General features: G+C 42.2%; 1 non-coding gene across 1 annotated transcript; it reads left to right on the top strand.

Annotated features, from left to right (window-relative positions):
- Positions 1-5,261: 5,261 nt before the first annotated feature.
- On the top strand, positions 5,262-5,474 carry LOC130131188 (small nucleolar RNA U3). Its single transcript, XR_008812348.1, has one exon. It is a non-coding gene; the product is annotated as a small nucleolar RNA U3 (small nucleolar RNA).
- Positions 5,475-12,673: the final 7,199 nt, after the last annotated feature.

The following is a 12,673-nucleotide window of genomic DNA, read 5'->3' as shown; positions in this document are numbered from 1 at the left end:
CAGGTAAAACCCTTACCCTATCCCAACCGAAACATGTAGAAAGAGCACTCCGTTAGTTTTATCTGAAACTATCTATGTTCAGAAATGCTACTGCGAAGGGGTAGTCGCTGTTGCTGTGGTATTGTTTGCCTGAGCAGATAAAACTTTTAGCCAAACTCATCCCTAACCGAAAGATGTAGAAAGAGCAATCTGTTAATTTTATCCAAACCTTTCAGTTGGAAAAGCTCAGTACTTTCCGTCAGAAATGACTCTCATGGATAGCTTGGCTACTGCTAAGAGTTACACTCTGGTGTGGTATTTTTTTGTGGGATTGTTTGACTGAGCAGATAAATCCTTACGCTTAGCGAAATGTGTAGAAAGAGCCGTCCAGTAATTTTATCCAAAACTTTCACTCCCGAGAAGCTTGGTACTTTCCATCAGAAATGCCATTGCCGTGGTTAGCTTGGCTACTACGGAGAGTTAGTCTCTGTTGCTGTTGTATTCTTCGTGCGATTGTCTGCCTGAGCTGAGAAAACCCTTACCCTAATTGAAACATGTAGAAACCGCCTCCGTGAATTTTTTTTCCCCCGAAACGATCAATCAGAAGCTCGGTACTTGAGAAGAGCAGTGTCATTGCTGTGTTTAGCTTGGCTACGGCGAAGTTAGCCTCTGTTGCTGTGGGATTGTCTGCCTGAGCAGGTAAAACCCTTACGCTAACCAAATCAAAACGTTGTAAGAGCATATTTTAATAAGATCCAAAACTGTCACTCCGAGAAGCCTAGTACTTTCCATCAGAAATGCCATTGCCATCGTGAGCTTTGCTATTGCGAAGAGTTAGTCTCTGTTGCTGTGAGATTGTTTGCCTGAGCAGATAAAACCCTTACGCAAACCCTACCTCAACCAAAACATTAAGAAAGTCATCAGTTAATTTGATCCAAAATTGTCTACGAGAAAGTCGGTACTTCATTTCAAAATGGTCATTTCTGTGTTTAGCTTGGCTACCGCGAAGTGGTAGTCTCTGTCGCTGTGGGATTGTCTGCCTGAGCAGGTAAAACACTTACCCTAACCCAACCGAAACATGTAGAAAGAACCATCCGTTTATTTTACCCAAAATGATCGCTGCGACAAGCTCGCTGCTCTCCATCAGAAATGCCATTGCCGTGGTTGGCTTGGCTACCACCAAGACTGTCTGTTGCTGTGGTATTTCTATGGGATTGTCTGGCTGAGCAGATAAAATTTTTACTCTTAAGTGAAACATGTAGAAAGAGTCCTCTGTTAATATCATCCGGAACTATCACTCCGAGAAGCTTGGTACTTTCCATCAGAAATGCCATTGTCGTGGTTAGCTTGGCTACTGCGAAGATTTAGTCTCTGTTGCTGTGAGGTTGTTTGCCTGAGTAGATAAAACCCAAACCCTACCTCAACCAAAACATGAAGAAATTCATCAGTTAATTTGATCTAAAATTGACTACGAGAAAGTCTGTACTTTATTTCAAAATTGTCATTTCTGTTTTTAGCTTGGCTACCGCGAAGTGGTAGTCTCTGTCACTGTGGGATTGTCTGCCTGAGCAGGTAAAACACTTACCCTAACCCAACCGAAACATGTAGAAAGAGCAATCTGTTTATATTATCCAAAACTATCGCGCCGAGAAGCTCGGTACGTTCCATCCGCATTGCCATAATTAGCTTGGCTATGATGAAGAGTTGGTCTCTGTTGCTGTGGGATTTCTGAGGGATTGTTCGACTAAACGGATAAAACTCTTACCCTAAGCGAAACATTTAGAAAGCAGTCCAGTCATTTTATCCAAAACTTTCACTCCGAGAAGCTTGGTACTTTGTATCAGAAATGCCATTGCAGTGGTTAGCTTGGCTACTGCGAAGAGGTAGTCTCTGTTGCTGTGGTATTCTCTGTGTGATTGTCTACCTGAGCTGATAAAAACCCTTACCCTAAGCGAAACATGTAGAAAGAGCCATCTTGTTCTACATCTTTCGGTCAGGGTTGGCGTAGAGTTATGGTCAGCAAAAGAGACTGTCCACCTGAGCAGATAAAACTACCCAAACCTTATCTAAACCGGAACATGTAGAAAGAACCATCCGTTAATTTGATCCAAAACTTTGACTACGAGAAGCTTGGTACTCTCCTTCAGAAATGACATTGCTGTGGTTAGTTTGGCGACCGCGAAGAGTTGGTCACTTTCTGTGGGGTTATCTGCCCGAGCAGATGGAATTCACCCCAACCGAAATGTAGAAGGAGCCTTCCTTTAACTGGATCCAAAAATCTTACTGACAAGCTCTGTACTTTCCATCAAAAATGCGATTGTCATGGTGAGCTTTGCTACCACGAAGAGTTGGTCTCTGTTGCTGTGGTATTCTCTGTGGCATTGTCTGCCTGGGCAGGTAAAACACTTACCCTAACCCAACCGAAACATGTAGAAAGAGCCATCTGTTTATTTTATCCAAAACTATCGCGCTGAGAAGCTCAGTACGTTCCAGCCGCAGTGCCATTGCCATAATTAGCTTGGCTACGATGAACAGTTGGTCTCTGTTGCTGTGGGATTTCTGAGGGATTGTTCAATTAAACGGATAAAACCCTTACCCTAAGTGAAACATGTAGAAGCGCTCCGGTAATTTTATCCAAAACTTTCACTCCAAGAAGCTTGGTACTTTCCACCAGAAATGCCGTTGCCGTGGTTAGCTTGGCTACTGCGAAGAGTTAGTCTCTGTTGCTGTGGCATTCTCTGTTCGATTGTCTGCCTGAGCAGATAATGCCTTTCAACTAAGCGAAATATATAGAAAAAGCCGTCCAGTAATTTTATCAAACTTTTACTACGAGTAGCTTGGTACTTTCCATCAGAAATTCCATTTTCGTAGTTAGCTTGGCTACGATGAAGAGTTGGTCTCTGTTGCTGTTGTATTTCTGCGACTGTCTGCTTAAACAGGTAACACACTTACCCTAACCCAACCAAAACATGTAGGAAGAGCCGTCTGTTAATTTTATCCAAAACATTCACTCAAAGAAGCTCGGTTCTTTGCTTCAGAAATTCCATTGCCGTGGTTAGCTTGGCTACCATGAAGAGTTGGTCTCTGTTTCTGAGGGATTGTCCGCCTCAATGGATTAAACCCTTACACAAAGCGAAATATGTAGAAAAGCCGTGCATTAATTTTACCCAAATCTTTCCCTCCAAGAAGCTCTGTACTTTCCATCAGAAATGCCATTGATGTGATTAGCTTGGCTACCACGAAGAGTTATTCTCTGTTGTTGTTGTATTTATGCGGATTGTCCGACTGAACAGATAAAATCCTTATCTTAAGCGAAATTTGTAGCAAGAGGCGTCCAGTAATGTTATCCAAAACTTTCACACCGAGAAGCTTGGTACTTTCCACCCGGAATGCCATTGCCGTAGTTAGCTTGGCTACTACGAAGAGTTAGTCTCTGTTGCTGTGGTATTCTCTGTGCGATTGACTGCCTGGGCTGATAAAACCGTTACACTAAGCGAAATATGTAGAAAGAGCTGCCCAGTAATTTTATGCAAAACTTTCACTCCGAGAAGCTTGGTACTTTCCATTAGAAATGCCATTGCCGTGGTTAGCTTGGGTACTGTGAAGAGTTGGTCTCTGTTGCTGTGGTATTCTCTGTGCGATTGTCTGCCTGAGTGGATAAAACCCTTACACTAAGCGAAACATGCAGAAAGAGCTGTCCATTACTGTTATACAAAACTTTCACTCCGAGAAGCTTGGTACTTTCCATCAGGAATGCCATTGCTGCAGTTAGCTTGGCTACTGCGAAGAGTTGGTCTCTGTTGCTGTGGTATCCTCTGTGCGATTGACTGCCTGAGCTGATAAAACCCTAACGCTAAGCGAAACATGTAGAAAGGGCCGTCCATTAATTTCATCCAAAACTTTCACTCCGAGAAGCTTGGTACTTTGCATCAGTAATGCCATTGCTGTGTTTAGCTTGGCTACTACGAAGAGTTAGTCTCTTGCTGTGGTGTTCTCTGTGCGATTGTCTGCCTAAGCTGATAAAACCCTTACACTAAGCGAAATATGTGGAAAGAGCTGTCCAGTAATTTTATGCAAAACTTTCACTCAGAGAATCTTGATACTTTCCCTCAGTCATAACATTGCCTTGGTTTGCTTCACTTCCACGAAGAGTTAGTCTCTGTTGCTGTTGTATTTCTGTGGGATTGTCCGACTGAACAGATAAAACCCTTACTATAAGTAACATATGTAGAATAGCCGTTCATTAATTTCACTGCAAGAAACTTGATACTTTCCATCAGGATTGCCATAGTTAGCTTGGCTACTACGAAGAGTTAGTCTCTGTTGCTGTGGTATTCTCTGTGCGATTGTCTGTCTGAGCTTATAAAACCCTTACACTAAGCGAAATATGTAGAAAGAGCTGTCCATTAATGTTATCCAAAACTTTCACTCCGAGAATCTTGGTACTTCCCATCAGGAATGCCATTGCTGTAGTTAGCTTGGCTACTACGAAGTTGGTCTCTGTCGCTGTGGGATTGTCTGCCTGAGCAGGTAAAATCCTTACCGTAACTTTACTCTAACCAAAAGATGTGGAACGACCCAACCCTTAATTTTATTCCGAGCAGCTCGGTACATTCCATCTGAAATGCCAATACTGTGGTTAGCTTGTCTATCGAAGTTATTCTCTGTTGCAGTGGTATTCTCTAAGATTTTCTGCCTTAGCAGGTAAAACCCTAACACTATCCCAACCGAAACGTCTAGAAAGACCAGTCCGTTTATTTCATCTGAAACTATCACTTCATGTTCAGAAATGCTACTGCGACGAGGTAGTCGCTGTTGATGTGGTATTGTTTGCCTGAGCAGACAAAACTCTTAGCCTAACTCATCCCTAAACGAAAGATGTAGAAAGGGCAATCTGTTAATTTTATCCAAACCTTTCAGTTGGAAAAACTCAGTATTTTCCATCAGAAATGACTTTGTCATGGATAGCTTGGCTACTGCTAAGAGTTATTCTCTGTTGTGGTATTTTTTTTTTGTGGGATTGTCTGACTGAGCAGATAAGCCCTAACCCAAACCTTAGCTTTCTACATGTTTCACTTGAGATCTCTTTGTTCATTTTATGCAAAACTTTTACTCTGAAAAGCTCAGTACTTTCTGTCAGAAATACCATTGCCGTGGTTAGCTTGGCTACTGCGACGAGTTGGTGTCTTGCTGTGGTATTCTCTGTAGGATTGTATGCCAGAGCAGATGAAACCCTTGCCCCAACCCTAATCGAAAGATATAGAGCCATCCGTTACGTTCAGCTAATCCTACTTTCGGGGATAAGTTCTTTAGTTTTATCGTGAGAAATGTTTTTCTAAAGTGAGTCCCGCCACCCACGATGATGAGCTGGGGTGCTTCTTCCTGAGCGCTAAGCGGGTACAGAGAAGTGGTTTAATCACAAGCTCTGTGCATTTAGATGATGTTCAATGTTCCTTTCATGGGAGCATCAAGAGAAGGGGCATGTTCTGAGTGGTAAAAAGGAAAAAAGTGCAGAAATTTATCAATTTGATCTAAACCTTAGTATTAACTCTTTAAACATTAAATTGCAATTGCAGAAAAGTTAAATTAAAAAAAAAAAAAAAAAAAAAAAAAACTTGTATCGTTTCAAACCCCACCAACAACTTTTCAAGTTTAAAACGGGATAAAGTAATCAAGATATAAGACAATGGGAGATCAGTTGTAACGAATAAACACCCAAATTGTCCCTGGACTTAACCAATCAAACTCTACCCCTAACCCTAATCCTTGGGGTATTTCTAATCCAGCACTTGGGCATTGGCGGAGGTGCTCAGTTGACATGTGTTGGCTCTGGCATTCAACCCTAACCATAAAGTTAACCTAGTATTTTCAATCTGAAATGCCCTTACCGTGGTTAGCTTGGTTACTGCGAAGAGTTGGTCTCTGTTGCTGTGGTATTCTCTGTGCGATTGACTGCCTGAGCTGATAAAACCCTAACCCTAAGCGAAACATGTAGAAAGAGCCGTCCAGTAATTTTCTCTAAAACTTTCACTCCGAGAAGCTTGGTACTTTCCATCAGAAATGCCATTGCCGTGGTTAGCTCGGCTACTGCGAAGAGGTCGTCTCTTTTGCTGTGGTATTCTCTGTGCGATTGTCTGCCTCAGCTGATAAAACCCATACTCTAAGCGAAACATGTAGAAAGAGCCATCTTGTTCTATATTTTTCAGTCAGGATTGGTGTAGGGTTATGGTAAGCAACAGAGACTGTCTGCCTGTGCACATAAAACCCTTATACTAAATCTATCCCAACCCTTTAAAATGTAGAAAGAGCCATCTGTTAATTGTATACAAACCTAAAGCTCCAAGACACTCAGTATTTCCCATCAGAAATGCCATTGCTGTGGTTAGCTTGCCTCCTAAGAATTAATCCCACAAAGAATACCATAGTAACAGACTGTCTTGGCGGTTGCCAAGCTAACCACTGCAGTGGCATTTCTGATGGAAAGTACAGAGCTTCTCGGTGTGAAAGGACTGGATAAAATTAACGGATAGCTCATTCTACATTTGGTTTTTTTTTTTTTTTGCTCCTTTATGGGAGCTTCGAGGAAGGAGCGCATTCTGAGGGGTTAAAAAGGGGGAACATTTCATAAATACACCAGTTGTATCCAGACCTAAACCTTAGTCCTAACCCTTACCCTAAAAACATTAAATTGCAATAGCAGACTACTTCAAAAAAAAGAGAAGCTTATATTACTCTAAAGCCCACCAATAACTTTTCAAGCTTAAAGCAGGGTAAACTAATCAAGATGGGAGGTGAATTGTAAAGAAGAAACATCCAAATTTACCGTATCCTTAATCCATCAAACTCTATCCACATCCCTAACCCTAATTCTGGGGATATCTCGAAGCCAGCACTGGCGGAGGCACTCTGGTGACACGCGCTGTCCCGGGCATTCAACCCTTAACTTTCACTCCGAGACGCTCAATATTATCCATCAGAAATACCATTGCCGTGGTTAGCTTGGCTACTGCGAAGAGTTAGTCTCTGTTGCTGTGGTATTCTCTGTGCGATTGTCTGCCTGAGCTGATAAAACCCTTACACTAAGCGAAACATATAGAAAGAAACGTCCATTAATTTTATCCAAGACTTTCACTCCGAGAAGCTTGGTACTTTCCATCAGAAATGCCATTGCCGTTGTTAGCTTGGCTACTGCTAAGAGTTAGTCTCGTTTGCTGTGGTATTCTTTGTGCGATTGCCTGCCTGAACTGATAAAACCCTTCAATTCAGCGAAACATAGAAAGAGCCGTCCATTAATTTTATCCAAGACTTTCACTCCGAGAAGCTTGGTACTTTCCATCAGAAATGCCATTGCCGTGGTTAGCTTGGCTACTGCGAAGAGTTGGTTTCTGTTGCTCTGGTATTCTCTGTGCGATTGACTGCCTGAGCTGATAAAACCCTAACGCTAAGCGAAACATGTAGAAAGAGCCGTCCATTAATTTTATCCAAAACTTTCACTCCGAGAAGCTTGGTACTATCCATCAGAAATGCCATTGCCGTGGTTAGCTTGGCTAATGTGAAGAGTTGGTCTCTGTTGCTGTGGTATTCTCTGTGCGATTGTCTGTCTGAGCTGATAAAACCCTTATACTAAGCGAAACATATCGAAAGAGCCGTCCATTAATTCTATCCAAGACTTTCACTCCGAGAAGCTTGGTACTTTCCATCAGAAATGCCATTGCCGTGGTTAGCTTGGCTACTGTGAAGAGTTAGTCTCTGTTGCTGTGGTATTCTCTGTGCGATTGTCTGCCATAGCTGAAAAAATCATTACGCTAAGCAAAACACATAGAAAGAACCGTCCATTAATTCTATCCAAGACTTTCACTCCGAGAAGCTTGGTACTTTCCATCAGAAATGCCATTGCCGTGGTTAGCTCGGCTACTGCGAAGAGTTAGTCTCTTTTGCTGTGGTATTCTCTGTGCGATTGTCTGCCTCAGCTGATAAAACCCATACTCTAAGCGAAACATGTAGAAAGAGCCATCTTGTTCTATATTTTTCAGTCAGAATTGGTGTAGGGTTATGGTCAGCAACAGAGACTGTCTTCCTGTGCACATAAAACCCTTATACTAAATCTATCCCAACCCTTTAAAATGTAGAAAGAGCCATCTGTTAATTGTATACAAACCTAAAGCTCCAAGACACTCAGTATTTCCCATCAGAAATGCCATTGCTGTGGTTAGCTTGCCTCCTAAGAATTAATCCCACAAAGAATACCATAGTAACAGAGACTGTCTTGGCGGTTGCCAAACTAACCACTGCAGTGGCATTTCTGATGGAAAGTACAGAGCTTCTCGGTGTGAAAGGACTGGATAAAATTAACGGATAGCTCATTCTACATTTGGTGTTTTTTTTTTTTTTTTTTTTGCTCCTTTATGGGAGCTTCGAGGAAGGAGCGCATTCTGAGGGGTTAAAAAGGGGGAACATTTCATAAATCCACCAGTTTTATCCAGACCTAAACCTTAGTCCTAACCCTTACCCTAAAAACATTAAATTGCAATAGCAGACTACTTCAAAAAAAAGAGAAGAAGCTTATATTACTCTAAACCCCACCAATAACTTTTCAAGCTTAAAGCAGAGTAAACTAATCAAGATGGGAGGTGAATTGTAAAGAAGAAACATCCAAATTTACCGTATCCTTAATCCATCAAACTCTATCCACATCCCTAACCCTAATTCTGGGGATATCTCGAAGCCAGCACTGGCGGAGGCACTCTGGTGACACGCGGTGGCCCGGGCATTCAACCCTTAACTTTCACTCCGAGAAGCTCAATATTATCCATCAGAAATACCATTGCCATGGTTGGCTTGGCTACTGCGAAGAGTTAGTCTCTGTTGCTGTGGTATTCTCTGTGCGATTGTCTGCCTGAGCTGATAAAACCCATACTCTAAGCGAAACATGTAGAAAGAGCCATCTTGTTCTATATTTTTCAGTCAGAATTGGTGTAGGGTTATGGTCAGCAACAGAGACTGTCTTCCTGTGCACATAAAACCCTTATACTAAATCTATCCCAACCCTTTAAAATGTAGAAAGAGCCATCTGTTAATTGTATACAAACCTAAAGCTCCAAGACACTCAGTATTTCCCATCAGAAATGCCATTGCTGTGGTTAGCTTGCCTCCTAAGAATTAATCCCACAAAGAATACCATAGTAACAGAGACTGTCTTGGCGGTTGCCAAACTAACCACTGCAGTGGCATTTCTGATGGAAAGTACAGAGCTTCTCGGTGTGAAAGGACTGGATAAAATTAACGGATAGCTCATTCTACATTTGGTGTTTTTTTTTTTTTTTTTTTGCTCCTTTATGGGAGCTTCGAGGAAGGAGCGCATTCTGAGGGGTTAAAAAGGGGGAACATTTCATAAATCCACCAGTTTTATCCAGACCTAAACCTTAGTCCTAACCCTTACCCTAAAAACATTAAATTGCAATAGCAGACTACTTCAAAAAAAAGAGAAGAAGCTTATATTACTCTAAACCCCACCAATAACTTTTCAAGCTTAAAGCAGGGTAAACTAATCAAGATGGGAGGTGAATTGTAAAGAAGAAACATCCAAATTTACCGTATCCTTAATCCATCAAACTCTATCCACATCCCTAACCCTAATTCTGGGGATATCTCGAAGCCAGCACTGGCGGAGGCACTCTGGTGACACGCGGTGGCCCGGGCATTCAACCCTTAACTTTCACTCCGAGAAGCTCAATATTATCCATCAGAAATACCATTGCCATGGTTGGCTTGGCTACTGCGAAGAGTTAGTCTCTGTTGCTGTGGTATTCTCTGTGCGATTGTCTGCCTGAGCTGATAAAACCCTTACACTAAGCGAAACATAGAAAGAGCCGTCCGTTAATTTTATCCAAGACTTTCACTCCGAGAAGCGTGGTACTTTCCGTCAGAAATGCCATTGCCGTGGTTAGCTTGGCTACTGCGAAGAGTTGGTCTCTGTTGCTCTGGTATTCTCTGTGCGATTGACTGCCTGAGCTGATAAAACCCTAACGCTAAGCGAAACATGTAGAAAGAGCCGTCCATTAATTTTATCCAAAACTTTCACTCCGAGAAGCTTGGTACTATCCATCAGAAATGCCATTGCCGTGGTTAGCTTGGCTAATGTGAAGAGTTAGTCTCTGTTGCTGTGGTATTCTCTGTGCGATTGTCTGTCTGAGCTGATAAAACCCTTATACTAAGCGAAACATATCGAAAGAGCCGTCCATTAATTCTATCCAAGACTTTCACTCCGAGAAGCTTGGTACTTTCCATCAGAAATGCCACTGCCATGGTTAGCTTGGCTACTGCGAAGAGGTCGTCGCTGTTGCTGTGGTATTCTCTGTGCGATTGTCTGCCTGAGCTGATAAAACCCTTAAGCCAAGCGAAACATAGAAAGAGCCGTCCCTTAATTTCCTCCAAGACTTTCACTCCGAGAAGCTTGGTAGTTAACATCAGAAATGCCATTGCCATAGTCAGCTTGGCTACTGCGAAGAGTTAGTCTCTGTTGCTGTGGTATTCTCTGTGCGATTGTCTGCCTGAGCTGATAAAACCCTTACACTAAGCGAAACATGTAGAAATAGCCATCTTGTTCTACATTTTTCAGTCAGGGTTGGTGTTGGGTTATGGTCAGCAACAGAGACTGTCTGCCTGTGCAGATAAAACCCTTATACTAAACCTATCCCAACCCTTTAAAAATGTAGAAAGAGCCATCTGTTAATTGTATACCAACCTAAAGCTCCAAGACACTCAGTATTTCCCATCAGAAATGCCATTGCCATGGTTAGCTTGACTCCTGCTAAGAATTAATCCCACAAAGAATACCATAGTAACAGAGACTGTCTTGGCGGTTGCCAAGCTAACTACTGCGGTGGCATTTCTGATGGAAAGTACAGAGCTTCTCGGTGTGAAAGGACTGGATAAAATTAACGGATAGCTTATTCTACATTTTTTTTTTTTTTTTTGCTCCTGTATGGGAGCTTCGAGGAAGGAGCGCATTCTGAGGGGTTAAAAAGGGGGAACATTTCAGAAATCCACCAGTTTTATCCAGACCTAAACCTTAGTTGTAACCCTTACCCTAAAAACATTAAATTGCAATAGCAGACTACTTCAAAAAAAAAGAGAAGAAGCTTATATTACTCTAAACCCCACCAATAACTTTTCAAGCTTAAAGCAGGGTAAACTAATCAAGATGGGAGGTGAATTGTAAAGAAGAAACATCCAAATTTACCGTATCCTTAATCCATCAAACTCTATCCACATCCCTAACCCTAATTCTGGGGATATCTCGAAGCCAGCACTGGCGGAGGCACTCTGGTGACACGCGCTGGCCCGGGCATTCAACCCTTAACTTTCACTCCGAGAAGCTCAATATTATCCATCAGAAATGCCATTGCCGTGGTTAGCTTGGCTACTGCGAAGAGTTAGTCTCTGTTGCTGTGGTATTCTCTGTGCGATTGTCTGCCTGAGCTGATAAAACCCTTACACTAAGCGAAACATATAGAAAGAAACGTCCATTAATTTTATCCAAGACTTTCACTCCGAGAAGCTTGGTACTTTCCATCAGAAATGCCATTGTCTCGGTTAGCTTGGCTACTGCGAAGACTTAGTCTCTGTTGCTGTGGTATTCTTTGTGCGATTGTCTGCCTGAGCTGATAAAACCCTTACACTAAGCGAAACATATAAAAAGAAACGTCCATTAATGTTATCCAAGACTTTCACTCTGAGAAGCTTGGTACTTTCCATTAGGAATGCCATTGCCATGGTTAGCTTGGCTACTGTAAAGAGTTGGTCTCTGTTGCTGTGGTATTCTCTGTGCGATTGTCTGCCTGAGCTGATAAAACCCTTACACTAACCGAAAAATATAGAAAGAAACTTCCATTAATTTTATCCAAGACTTTCACTCCGAGAAGCTTGGTACTTTACATCAGAAATACTATTGCCGTGGTTAGCTTGACTACTGCGAAGAGTTAGTCTCGTTTGCTGTGGTATTCTCTGTGCGATTGTCTGCCTGAGCTGATAAAACCCTTCAATTAAGCGAAACATAGAAAGAGCCGTCCATTAATTTTATCCAAGACTTTCACTCCGAGAAGCGTGGTACTTTTCGTCAGAAATGCCATTGCCGTGGTTAGCTTGGCTACTGCGAAGAGTTGGTCTCTGTTGCTCTGGTATTCTCTGTGCGTTTGACTGCCTGAGCTGATAAAACCCTAACGCTAAGCGAAACATGTAGAAAGAGCCGTCCATTAATTTTATCCAAAACTTTCACTCCGAGAAGCTTGGTACTATCCATCAGAAATGCCATTGCCGTGGTTAGCTTGGCTAATGTGAAGAGTTCGTCTCTGTTGCTGTGGTATTCTCTGTGCGATTGTCTGTCTGAGCTGATAAAACCCTTATACTAAGCGAAACATATCGAAAGAGCCGTCCATTAATTCTATACAAGACTTTCACTCCGAGAAACTTGGTACTTAACATCAGAAATGCCATTGCCGTGGTTAGCTTGGCTACTGCGAAGAGTTAGTCTCTGTTGCTGTGGTATTCTCTGTGCGATTGTCTGCCATAGCTGAAAAAATCCTTACGCTAAGCAAAACGTATAGAAAGAACCGTCCATTAATTCTATCCAAGACTTTCACTCCGAGAAGCTTGGTACTTTCCATCAGAAATGCCACTGCCATGGTTAGCTTGG

Source organism: Lampris incognitus, chromosome 20 (assembly GCF_029633865.1).
Source record: "Lampris incognitus isolate fLamInc1 chromosome 20, fLamInc1.hap2, whole genome shotgun sequence".
NCBI lineage: Eukaryota > Metazoa > Chordata > Actinopteri > Lampriformes > Lampridae > Lampris > Lampris incognitus.
Note: the sequence above shows the minus strand (reverse complement) of the source record. Positions and strands in the feature narration are given on the sequence as shown.